The following is an 11522-nucleotide window of genomic DNA, read 5'->3' as shown; positions in this document are numbered from 1 at the left end:
ATATAGTACACTAGAATAGGAAAAAGAACAAGGCACAAGAGAACTGACTGAAAGAACTTTCACTAATCAACCTGTCTGGGAAGCGGCAGCCATGGCCGTTACGGGTTGAAGTGTGTCCTCAAAAGGACACGTCCCATCCTCAAGCTTACTTTCAAATAGAGCTGCTACAGGTGTAATTAGTTAAAATGAAGTCCAATCGGGGCAGGGTAGACCCTTAGGGCAAGGGAGAGACAGAGAATGTACGACAAGCGTCTGCAAGGATTGCTAGCCTCACAGACACTGGATAGAGAAAGGCAGGGTACAGACACCACGGTTCTGCTCTCAGCTCTAGTCTCCAGAACAAGAAAGGGATGAGTCTCCGTTGTTTCCCGTGATAACATGTAGGGACACTGAGAAACAACATAGATCGGTGGTTCTCAACCTCCCTAACGCGGCGACCCTGTAATACAGTTCTTCACGTTGTGGTGACTGACAACCATAAAATTATTTGCGTTGCTACTTCATAACTGTAAGTTTGCTGCTGTTAAAAATCGTAATGTAGATATCTGATACGCAGGATGTGTGACCCCTGTGAAAGGGTCATTCGAATCCCAAAGGGATCGTGACCCACAGGTTAAGAACCAGTGACTTAGAACACAGGCTCCTTTGGGCCTTGTTCCTGGGCCTGTGTCTGTTAACCCCATTTTGGCTGTCTCCATATAAAGGAAGTGTTCATAATCATTAGCGCAGTAATGGTTGGGAAATCATGGCCAGTTCATACAAAAATTATTGTTCTTTCTCAGGCACTGCCCCCATATAATCAGGTCTCTCACTTTTACAAGGATATGGTAGATTTGGGGCCAATTTAATGAAAATCATTCCATCAAAATTCATTTGTAGACATACAGCTTGCCTAATGATTGATTCATGGAACTTAGCGTGTTTCGTAATTTGCCAAATTTACCACTCACGTTGAATGGGGCGCCTTTAAGGGCAAGCCGAGTTTTCTGGCATGATTTCATTAACTGAGATTCAGTTTTGTCTCACAATGTTTAAGTTAGTTTCAATTTCTTGAAAGCTGCCAGGCTAGGAGCAATATTGTTCCCTTATGAGCGAATATATTTAGGAGCCAATAAGTCACATTTATCATCAGGAACTCTAACTTGGAATTTTAAATGAAAAAGATTTCTTCTAGGATACCACTTCAGTTTGGATAACTTTTTATGGACTTCTTTTTCTTATCAGTCCCCTTTGGTAATGTCTAACTATCATACTAAAATCTAAATTTTTGTATAGTATAACATTTTCCCTGTTGTTTCTAATGTATTTTTACTTTCTCTCACTTTAACCTTTTAAAAATGTTTCTTTTATTTTAAATTACATCTATATGTGTTGTGGGGGGGCGGGGTATGTGCACATATGAGCTCAGGTGCCTGCAGAATCCAGAAGAGAGGGTCAGATCCCCTAGAGCTGGAGTTACAGGTGGCTGTGAGTCCCCAGACATGGATGTGGGGAACTGAACTAGAGTCTGTGAAGGCAGTAGGTGCTCTTACCTTTTAAAATACTTCTCTGGCCCCTGAATTTTAATTTTTTGAAAACTATCTTACTGTTCCTTTTGACTCTACACTCACAATTATTTTGCTATTATGATATGATACACTGAATTTTAGACACTAGCCATATTGTCTTCTGTGACAAAATCATGAGCCATGACCATCTTGAAAGCATTTCCCTGTTCACCCAGAACATTTCTGCAAATCAGTAGCATGCCTACATATTCCTATGGTTGTTCGTTAAAATCCAGATGTATTTATACAGAACGCTCACCAGCTGTAGTAGTTTATCAAGTTACCCACACACTGATCACTTCCACAGTCCTATAAATTCAGTAGTAGTCCTATAGTAATAGTCCTATAAAAACAGTTAAAATTCAGTAATAGAGTCATAATTTGAAAATGGTCGTTTTAGCACCAGCCATTTTGTAGCCTGCCCATCAAACGTCAATTTCTTCTGTTCACATTTTAAATCCCGAGAGTCCTTTTCTATGGGGTAAAACATAAGCGAAGTTTTCATTGGGTGAACTATTGAACAAATTGGTGAATTCAGGAAATCAAAAGGCTACAATGGGTTAAGTTGAAGACAAATGGAAGAAAGGTGCCCGGCCTGTGATTTCGTGGTCAAACTCACACAGCCCGTCTTGCTACACTGTCATCCAATCCTTAGCACGTCACTGTCAAATGTGTCATGGTACACCACTATCGAATCTGGGGACCAGGAAGTCACTTTGCTCTGAAATCCCAAAAGTACATCTTGTACCTGCATGAACTTCTGAGACTCCAGGGCATCTGGTGATAGTGTTTCTGGCTCAGCTGTTTGCTTATTTGAAGTTAGAATATTAGGTACCATTTAATTAATACACTTGGACAAAATCCAAGCTTTACGATACCACTGTTGTATGTAAATCTGTTCTGTGATGGTCCAAGTGTGTGCTAGAGAGGATGCTCTTGCACCACCAAGGTTAGTCCAACCTGAGACACAGGTCAAGTTGCCTGAGTACTAGATAGGTCAACCATGTTAATTAAATTTGATCAAGGGGTTCCAGAACATATGAGAAACCACACCCTTGGAGATGTTGCAATGCTGTATAAAAACAAGTGTATCAGGTTTTCAGGGAGTCTTCACTTACTTGAGTTCTAACCATTGGCTAAGCTGTGATATTGCCAAAGAAAGGAGTCACTGAGAGCCGGACAGGCAGGTGTGGTCTCCGTCGGTCTCTGCTTCCCACGAGGATACACGTTTTCTACGGACTCTGCAGGAGGAGGAGGAGGAGTCCTTATCTCTGAGTACACGACTTGGCTTCCCCCAGCTCCTTCCAAGTGAAATGGTGTCAGAGGACAATGCTCCAGAGAAACCTCTGGGTGGTTCCCAGCAGTATGGGGTGACAGGGCTGCTCAGGAGCCTGTCACACCACCCGGGGCACTCACCCAGTGGTGGCCCAGCTTTCTCAAGTGAGCAGGGATGGCCTCATCATATTATAAATATTCATTTCCCATTGCTTCTGTAAAAGATTGCCATGAATGTGAACAGTGGCTTCAAACAACACAGATTCAGAATTTTAAATCAGTTTCACTAATGTCAAGGTGTCTGCAGAATTACTGTATGTGAAGGCTTCGAAGGAAAGTCTTTGGCTTTGGCTTTTTCAACCTTTAGCAGGCATTTATATTCTTGGGGGTAACCCTTGCACCTTCCTCCACATCTCTGTCACCACCATCACCACCATGATCATCACCTCCATCACCACGATCTCACCATCACCACCACCACCACCACCACCACCTCCACCATCACCTCCACCACCACCACCACTACCTCTTTCACCACCTCCACCACCACCAGCAGCACCACCAGCACCATCACCTCCACCACCACCATCATTATCACTCCTCTCTCTGAAGTGAAGCCTCCTGATGCCTTTTTCTTAGGATGGACTTGAGATCACACCAGACCTGCACGGATAATTGATAACACCCTCCTACCCACTGCAAACCCCTTAATCCCAGCTACAAAGTCCATTTGACCCTAGAAACAAAAAGCCTAAAATTCTGGAGTTGAGGGCATGTATATCTTTGGGGGCTAGAAATCCTGTCAAACAGGATGTGGATGATGCCTCTAGTGTGTCACTGTTCTGAGGGGCACAGGAAGCCAGAAGAGGCCTGGTGGGGAGGGCCACTGTTTTTCCCGGGGGGGGGGGACTTTTGGATACCACTCACCTGTGCTAGGTGAGAATTTATCTTGTGGAGATATTGCCACCAGGACATGGACACACACACACACACACACACACACACACACACACACTCACACACACATGCATTTTTGATGTGTAAAGTCTCATCGCTATATTGCATCCCAGTTTGATCTTTATTCTAGCATTTGGTGAATCGTGTTAAAATCACAGAAGGGCTGCAGAGAGGGCTCAGTGGTTAAGAGCACTTGTTGCTCTTCTAGAGGACCTGGGTTTGCTTCTTAGAACCCACACCAGGTGGCTCTCAACTGCCTGTAACTCCAGTTCCAGGAAATCTGAGTCTCTGGCTTTTAGGGAACTTGTACACACACACACACACTCACACACTCACTCACACATGATTAAACATAAAATAAATCTTTTAAAAGCCATAGAACAGGCCAGGTAGTGGCGGCGCACGCCTTCAATCCCAGGGAGACAGAGGCAGGCAGATCTCTGTGAGTTCAAGGCCAGCCTGGTCTACAAAGTGAGTCCCAGGATAGCTAGAGCTGTTATACAGAGAAATCCTCTCTTGAAATAACAAAAACAAACAAACAAACAAAGTCATAAAGTCATTGTCTGTCCTGGTCTATTTTAGCTGGGATTCCAGGTCCAAAATCCATGAGCTAAGACTGGTTGCTGGTTCCCTCACGCCATAGACTTGCTCCCCGTAACTGCCCCTTTGAAATTCACATTATCTCCGTGAGCATTTCTCCTAGGAGAGCAGGCCTGGGTAGGATAGGGATAGCAGAACAGCTTGAGAAATATCATGATTTGGTTGAGAAAACACTCATCTCCTTTCAAGCCAGGGAAAGGAAGAACATTTCTAGGGTACAGAAGTCACACTAAGATGGCCTGGAATCCCTTCATCTTTCTTGATCCTCATGAACAGCTATGAAGATGAGTATCATAATGAGAAGTTTGAGACAGGCGACGTTGAGGATTTTATCCAAGACTCCATCTCTCAAGCTGGCATAATGAGAAAGCAGCATGCTTGGATGAGCTGTCCGAAGGCCTGCCAGAGTCAGCTGAGGCAGGCAGGTGCGTGCCATCCTGGTGTCACTGTGGGACTATGGGAAGAGCCACAAGCAGGGTGCAACATAAGGTCCAGGTTCAAGGTCTGGGCCTGTGACCCTGGTCAAGTCATTTGGCCCTTCTGGCTAATTCAAATGAAAATGCACTAGAGACCATTCTCCCTGACGTCAAGATAATCGACTTCCCCACGGGGAGCTCATCTTGAAGAGGCCTAGAAAAGAGTGGCGTTGAAGGCAAATAAGGACAGAAATTTAAAAAGGAATAACAGCTTGCATGCACTCAGGCATGGGGCATATGTCATTCGAAGGTCTGGAGCCACTTTGTGGAGGAAGACAGACAAAATGCCATGGCCTCATCTATTTTGAGTATCAGAGAGGAGATGGGTGACTCAGAATGCTGGTGACTGATGAAGAAAAAAATGGCCGAGCAAATGGAATAAGGAGTGGGGTTCTATCCTGGATAGGATGGTCAAGGTGCGCCTCTCAGGAAGAGGAAGTAAGACAAGGTTGCTTCCGGTGGCAGAGAATTCAAAACAGAGTAGCATCCTGACATAGATACCAGGCAGGACAATGTCCATTATGACTGGCGATGGGGAAGTTGTCTAACAGTATGATGGATGGAGGGAAGGAGAAGGGAGGAGTAAAGGAAATGAGATGGCTGGTACATAGAATCGTGTGAAGAAAAACCCAATGGCAAATTCATTCTATTTATTCAATTAAAAGTATTGGAACATTTTCAAAAAAAAAAAAAAACTGGTCCAAAATGTTGGAGGATGGGTGCCTTCATTCTTGATTAGGCTCTGTATCCACAAAACAAATAGCATATTGAGAAATGTCTCTGCATTTCCCTGAGGATCTAGGTCCCAACTCTGTTCTCTTCTCTAAAGATTGCTGAAGGTCTGTTTGTGACTAATGCATATTTTAACAGTTGTAACACTTTTATGTTGCCTTATTTGATTTGTAAACATTAATGTGAAAACCAGCCCCACCATTAAATGTGTTGGGTTATAAGGCCACGCGGGCTTTACTCTTTAGCATAACTGCTCTCAGTTAAACGCTCTGACTTTGCAAATCTAACCTTGAGCTCCTGAGCCAGGGAATGTTGGTTTGTTGTCCTGGAAGGTGGGCAAGTGTGGGATTGGTAACTTATAAAGTCACATTCCATTTAAAAAAAAAATCTCATCTTCCCTCTCCAGGGAAGAATGTTCTGTTTCCTAATGTTATCTCCTCTCAGAGGTCAAATGAACAATTATGCATGCTTTCTGCCTTTGTGTAAGGCATTAATAATTCATCGGTGGTCTTGCAAAAAATGGGAACAGTATGTCCTCTGGTTCAGTCCCATGTACTCCAGATGACTAGTGTTCATGGACCAGAAAGGTTTCCAAGGACAGATTCTAGTTTTCTACCCTCTCATTTCTCTCAGCCTCCAGGAACTCTGTGTAACATTCAAGTGCATGGGATACTGTGTGCTTGCCCAATATTAGCATCTAAGGGCGCTGAGACTCAGATTGGTCAATGACTTTCCCAAAGCTATGGAGCATGCTCAGAATGGGCAAGACAGGGATAACAAGCCCTTCTCTAATACTGGCTGGGGCTTCCCTCCTCCCTCTTCTTGCCTTTAACTTGACAAATATTCTGTCTCATAAGATAAGAGATGCCTGAAAATATTTTATGGGTAATGACAGAGAATTCAGAAAGTGTTTTGGTTGTTTTTCATATAATAATTTTTTATTTTTTGAAATTATAATATAATTACACCATTTTACCTCTTCTCTTTCCTCCCTCCAATCCCTTCTATCCACTTATCCTGTTTTCTTTCAAATTTATGGCTTCTTTTTCTTTAGGTGTGATTACATGTATAGGTGATGTATATGTTATGTATATGTCTAGATTCCTAAATACGTAGATACAACCTTCTCAATCTACATAATGTTAGCTGTATGTGTATGACCTCAGGCTTGAGCACTAGGTATTAGATAACCATTTGGGGGTCTCTTCCCTGAGGATGATAATTCTCCCACTCTCAGCCTCCTCCAGTTGCCCATAGCTCTTTGTCTAGGGTTGAGGCTCTGAGAGCTTTCGTCCTTACATATTAGCAAATCCATTGACGTAGCTATTGTTCATGTCTTATTTCGGCACAGGTGTTGATGAGGCTTCACAGGTGCAGCCTCTCTGACATTTCCAAGAGACACAATCTCACAGCAAACTTCCCGTCCCTCTGGCTCTTATAGTTTTCCTGCTTCTTTCTCCACAACGATCCCTGAGCCTTAGGTGCAGGAATTATGATGCAGATGTGTCAGCTGGGACTGGGTACCACCGATCCCTTGTTCTCTGCATTTGATCAGCTGTGGGTTTCTGAAACGGTCTCCGTCTGTTGCAAAGAGAACTTTCTTTGATGAGAGATGAGAACTGCACCTATCTGTGGGTGCAAGGACAAATATTCAGAACGTAGTTAGGGATTACGATGATTTAGTAAAGTAAGGAATGCAAGTTCCCCTTCAATATTCATGACTTCACCAGCCCTGGATAGTTGGTTAGGTTTCCAGTACCAGGAATGATTTCCCTCCTATTGAGCAGGCTTTAAAACCAATTAGTGTGCCTTGTGGTTCACAGGCATCATACCTATGTAAAACTATTGATTGCTTCCCTCCCTTGGAAGTTTGCATGGCTCCTGGTACCATGGAAACTAGTCCTCAGGGCACAGGCTTTCGGGTCCCGCGAAGGGATCCCTGGATCCTGTGTTTGAAGTGCATGGTATCTTCAGCAATAGAGACTTACTTTCCACTTCTGAGAGACAATCAGGGGCTAGCAATGACCTATATAATGTGTGGGGAATCTTTTGGATAACCTAAACCAACAGCTCCAGAGGGGGCTTTATCCTGGAAATGCAGGGAAATGCTCAACATACAAAAATCAACACCTGTAATAAAACCACACAAATGGACTTTGAAAAAAATCATATGGTCATCTCAAAAGATACAGAAAAAGCCTTTGACAAAATCCAACACTTTTTATGATAAAATTTCAAGAGAGAGTAGGACTAGAGAGAACATCTCCCAGCAAAATAAAGGTTATATATGAGTAACCCATAGCCAACATCATCCTAAATGGAGAAAAACTTGAAGCAATTCCACTAAAATCAGTAATGAGCTAGGGATGTCCACTATCCTGACTCTTTTTCAGTATTGTGCTCAAAGCTCTAGCTGGAGCACTAAGACAAGAAAAGGAAATTAAAGGTGTACAGACAGTGAAAGGAGCCAGAATATCCCTATCTGCAGATGATATGATGCTATACATTAGAGATCCCAAAATTCTACCACAAAACTCATAGAAATGATCAGCAATTTCAGCAGTGGAGTTAGGTACATAATTAGCTTTCACAGATCAACAGCTTTCCTATGTCCCATCAACAAACGCACAGAGAAAGAGATGAACACACTCCCATTCACAATAGCCTCAAAGGAAATAAATATCTGGGAATAAGCCTAAGCAAGGAGGTGAAAGGCTTACACAATGAAAACTTTTAATCTCTGCAGAGAGCAAAGGAGAAAGACACTAGAAAGTGGAGACATCCCATGTTCATGGATTGGTAAAATTAATATTGTAAAAAAACTGACCATGTTACCAAAAGCTGTTCACAGATTCCATGCAATCCCATCCCATTCTCCACAAAGGAAAACTAAACTATCTTAAAATACATATGGAACCACAAAAGACTCCAGATAGCCAAAACAATCCTGAGCAAAAAGGACAGTGCTGGAGGGATTATCATTCCAAACCTCAAAATATATTATAGAGCTATAGTAATAAAAGCAATATGGTACTGAAAAACATACATGTTAGACCAATGGAACAAAATCAAAGACCCAAACATGAGTACATGTAACAGCAGCCATCTAATATAAAAAGAAATTGAAAAAAAAAACATAAACTTGAGAAAAGACAGAATTTTCAACAAATGATGTTGGAAATACTGTCTATGTACACGTAGAAGAATAAAATTAGACTCACGCCTATTACTTCGCATACAAACTGACTCCCAATGGATTGAAGACCTAAGTGTGAAATCTAAAACATAGAAACTGCCAGAAGAAAGCAGAGCCAGGACCTACGTGAGCTAGGCATAGGAGAGGACTTTCTGAGTCGGACTCTGCTTGCCCAGGAACTGTGGCCAACACTTGACAAGTACGACCTCATAAAACCGAAAGACTTCTGCATAGATAAAGAAACAATCACTCAGTGAAGAGGAAAGCCCACAGGGTGGGAGAGAAACCTTTCCAGCTGGATTAATATCCAGAACATGTAAAGAATTTTAAAAAGCAGAGAGTATATCAAATGACCCTTTCAAAAATGGGTCTGGGGTTTCAATGGAATTTTTAAGAGAAGAAAGAAAAATGGTTAAGAAATATCACCAAAAAAAAAAAAAAAAAGTTCATTGGTCCTAACAATTGGACAAATGCAAATTAAAGCCAGGAGTGGAAACAATAATAAAGAAATAACTGACAGCAAACGCTGGAGAGGATGTGGGGAAAGAGGAAGCCACATTCACTGTTGGTGGGACTGCAAACTAAACCTACCGATTGACCCAGCTAGACCACTCCTTGGCCTAATCCCAAAGGCCTCAACATCCTACTCCACAGACACTCACTCAGCCATGTTCGTTGCTGCTCTGTTCACGACAGCCAGGAAACAGAAACAAGCTACATGCCCTTCAGCTGACTTATGAACGATGAAATACAGCACATAAACACTACGGAATACTATTCAGCTGTAAAGAGAAACTGAATCCTGAATGTTGCAGGTAAATGGGTGGGAATAGAAACTATCACACTGAGTGATGGAACCCAGGCCCCGAATGACACATGCCACATGTCCTTTCTCACCTGAGTCTCCTAGCTCTGTCTTCAGCTATGAGGATACAGCCTGGAGTAACCGCAGAAACCAGAAATGTAAAAGGACATGGTGGCAGGCAGCAGAGAGAACAGAGGGTGCGAGTTATCTGAAGGGGGAAACGGGAAAGGCTTTAGGGAAGGGGAAGGAGATAAACACAGAGGAAGGAGGAAGGGGAGTGTGGTTGTTTGGATGAGAATTACCGCACCCCCCCCCATAAGCTCATAGATTTCAATGCACTATTTGAAAGGATTAAGAGGTGTGGCCTTATTGGAGGAAGTGTGTCACTGGAGGTGGGCTTTGAGGTTTCAAAAGCCCATGCCAAGCCCAGAGTCTCTTTCTTCTTGCTACCTGCAAATCTCAGCTCCTTCTCCAGCACTGTGTCTGCCCGCACACTGCCATGCTTCCTGCCATGATGACAATGGACTAAACCTTTGAAACTGTAAGCAAGTCCCAATTAAGTGCTTTCTTTTATGAGTTGCTGTGGTTATGGTGTCTCTTCACAGCAATAGAACACCGACTAAGACAGACTAATAGTAAGGATGCCTGAAATGTCCTAAGGAGCCAAGTGATCTATGTACCTAAAGTTACACACAACACATAAAAGTCTGTCTATACATATTTTAAATGGAATCCACCCATCTGACAATGTTCCCTCCAATAGCCATAGACTATTTAACAACAACCCCCCCCCCCCCCCCCCCCCGGCATCAGGCATAAGAAGCCGAAAAATACCTTGCAGGGATGATAGGGAACTTTGAAAGTATAAGTCTTTGTTTGTTGATTGTTCATTTAAGACAGGGGTCTCTCTAATTAGCTCTGGCTGCACACTATCCTGGAACTCATTATGTAGACCTGGCTGGCCTTGAACTCACACAGATCTTCCTGCCTCTGTCTCAGGAGTATTGAATTTAAAGGCATGTACTATAACTCCCTGCAGAAAGTAAGAGTTCTGATTATCATTATTATTAGTGTGAGACAGGGTCTTCCCATATACCTCAAACTCCAGATCCTCCTGCCTCAGCTTCCTGAGTGTTGGTATTACAAGTGTGCACCACCACACTTGACTTACTATTGCATCTTTTTATTCGATTGTTTGTTGTGTGTGTGTGTGTGTGTGTGTGTGTGTGTGTGTGTGTGATTCCTATCGCAGCACACTTGTGGAAGTCAGAGGACAACTTGCAGGAGTCAGTTCCTTCCTCTGTTGTGTAGATTTGGGGGATCGAACTGGTGTCTTCAGGCTTGGAAGCAAGCGCCTTTACCTGCATAGCCATCATGTTTACTCTTATTATTATTATTATTATTATTATTATTAATATAAATGCTTCTAGATCCCATGCACTAGAAAGGGCAATAGATGTTTGTTTCCCCAAAAATGACCAGATAAAAAGATGAGGCATTCATGGGCTGGGGAGATGGCTCAGCGGTTAAGAGCACTGACTGTTCTTCCAGAGGACCCGGGTTCAATTCCCAGCAACCACAGGGCACCTCACACTTTCTGTAACTTCAGTCCTAGGGTACTAAAACACCAATGTACACAAAATAAATAAGGTATTAAAAAAAAGATGAGGCATTCTATTTTATAACCCCTAAAACAATAAAAGAGATCCTACAAAGATCTTGGGTCATTTGCTCTTGTCATTTATCGCTTTTGTCACTAGGTGTCCCCTGGCTAGCAAATCATATCTAGAAAGTGGCTTTCTGTCTCCCAGTGACTATAAGGAGACTAGTCAGATGCCAGCAAGATGCCATCCTGCCAGGCGAAGGGGCCTGGAGGAGGTGCTCTGTATTCTGGTAGACACTGCCCTTTAACACAGGCCTTCTTGCTGGGGACT

This window comes from Peromyscus maniculatus, chromosome 17, assembly GCF_049852395.1.
Source record: "Peromyscus maniculatus bairdii isolate BWxNUB_F1_BW_parent chromosome 17, HU_Pman_BW_mat_3.1, whole genome shotgun sequence".
Classification (NCBI taxonomy): domain Eukaryota; kingdom Metazoa; phylum Chordata; class Mammalia; order Rodentia; family Cricetidae; genus Peromyscus; species Peromyscus maniculatus.
This window is presented reverse-complemented; position numbering follows the sequence as displayed.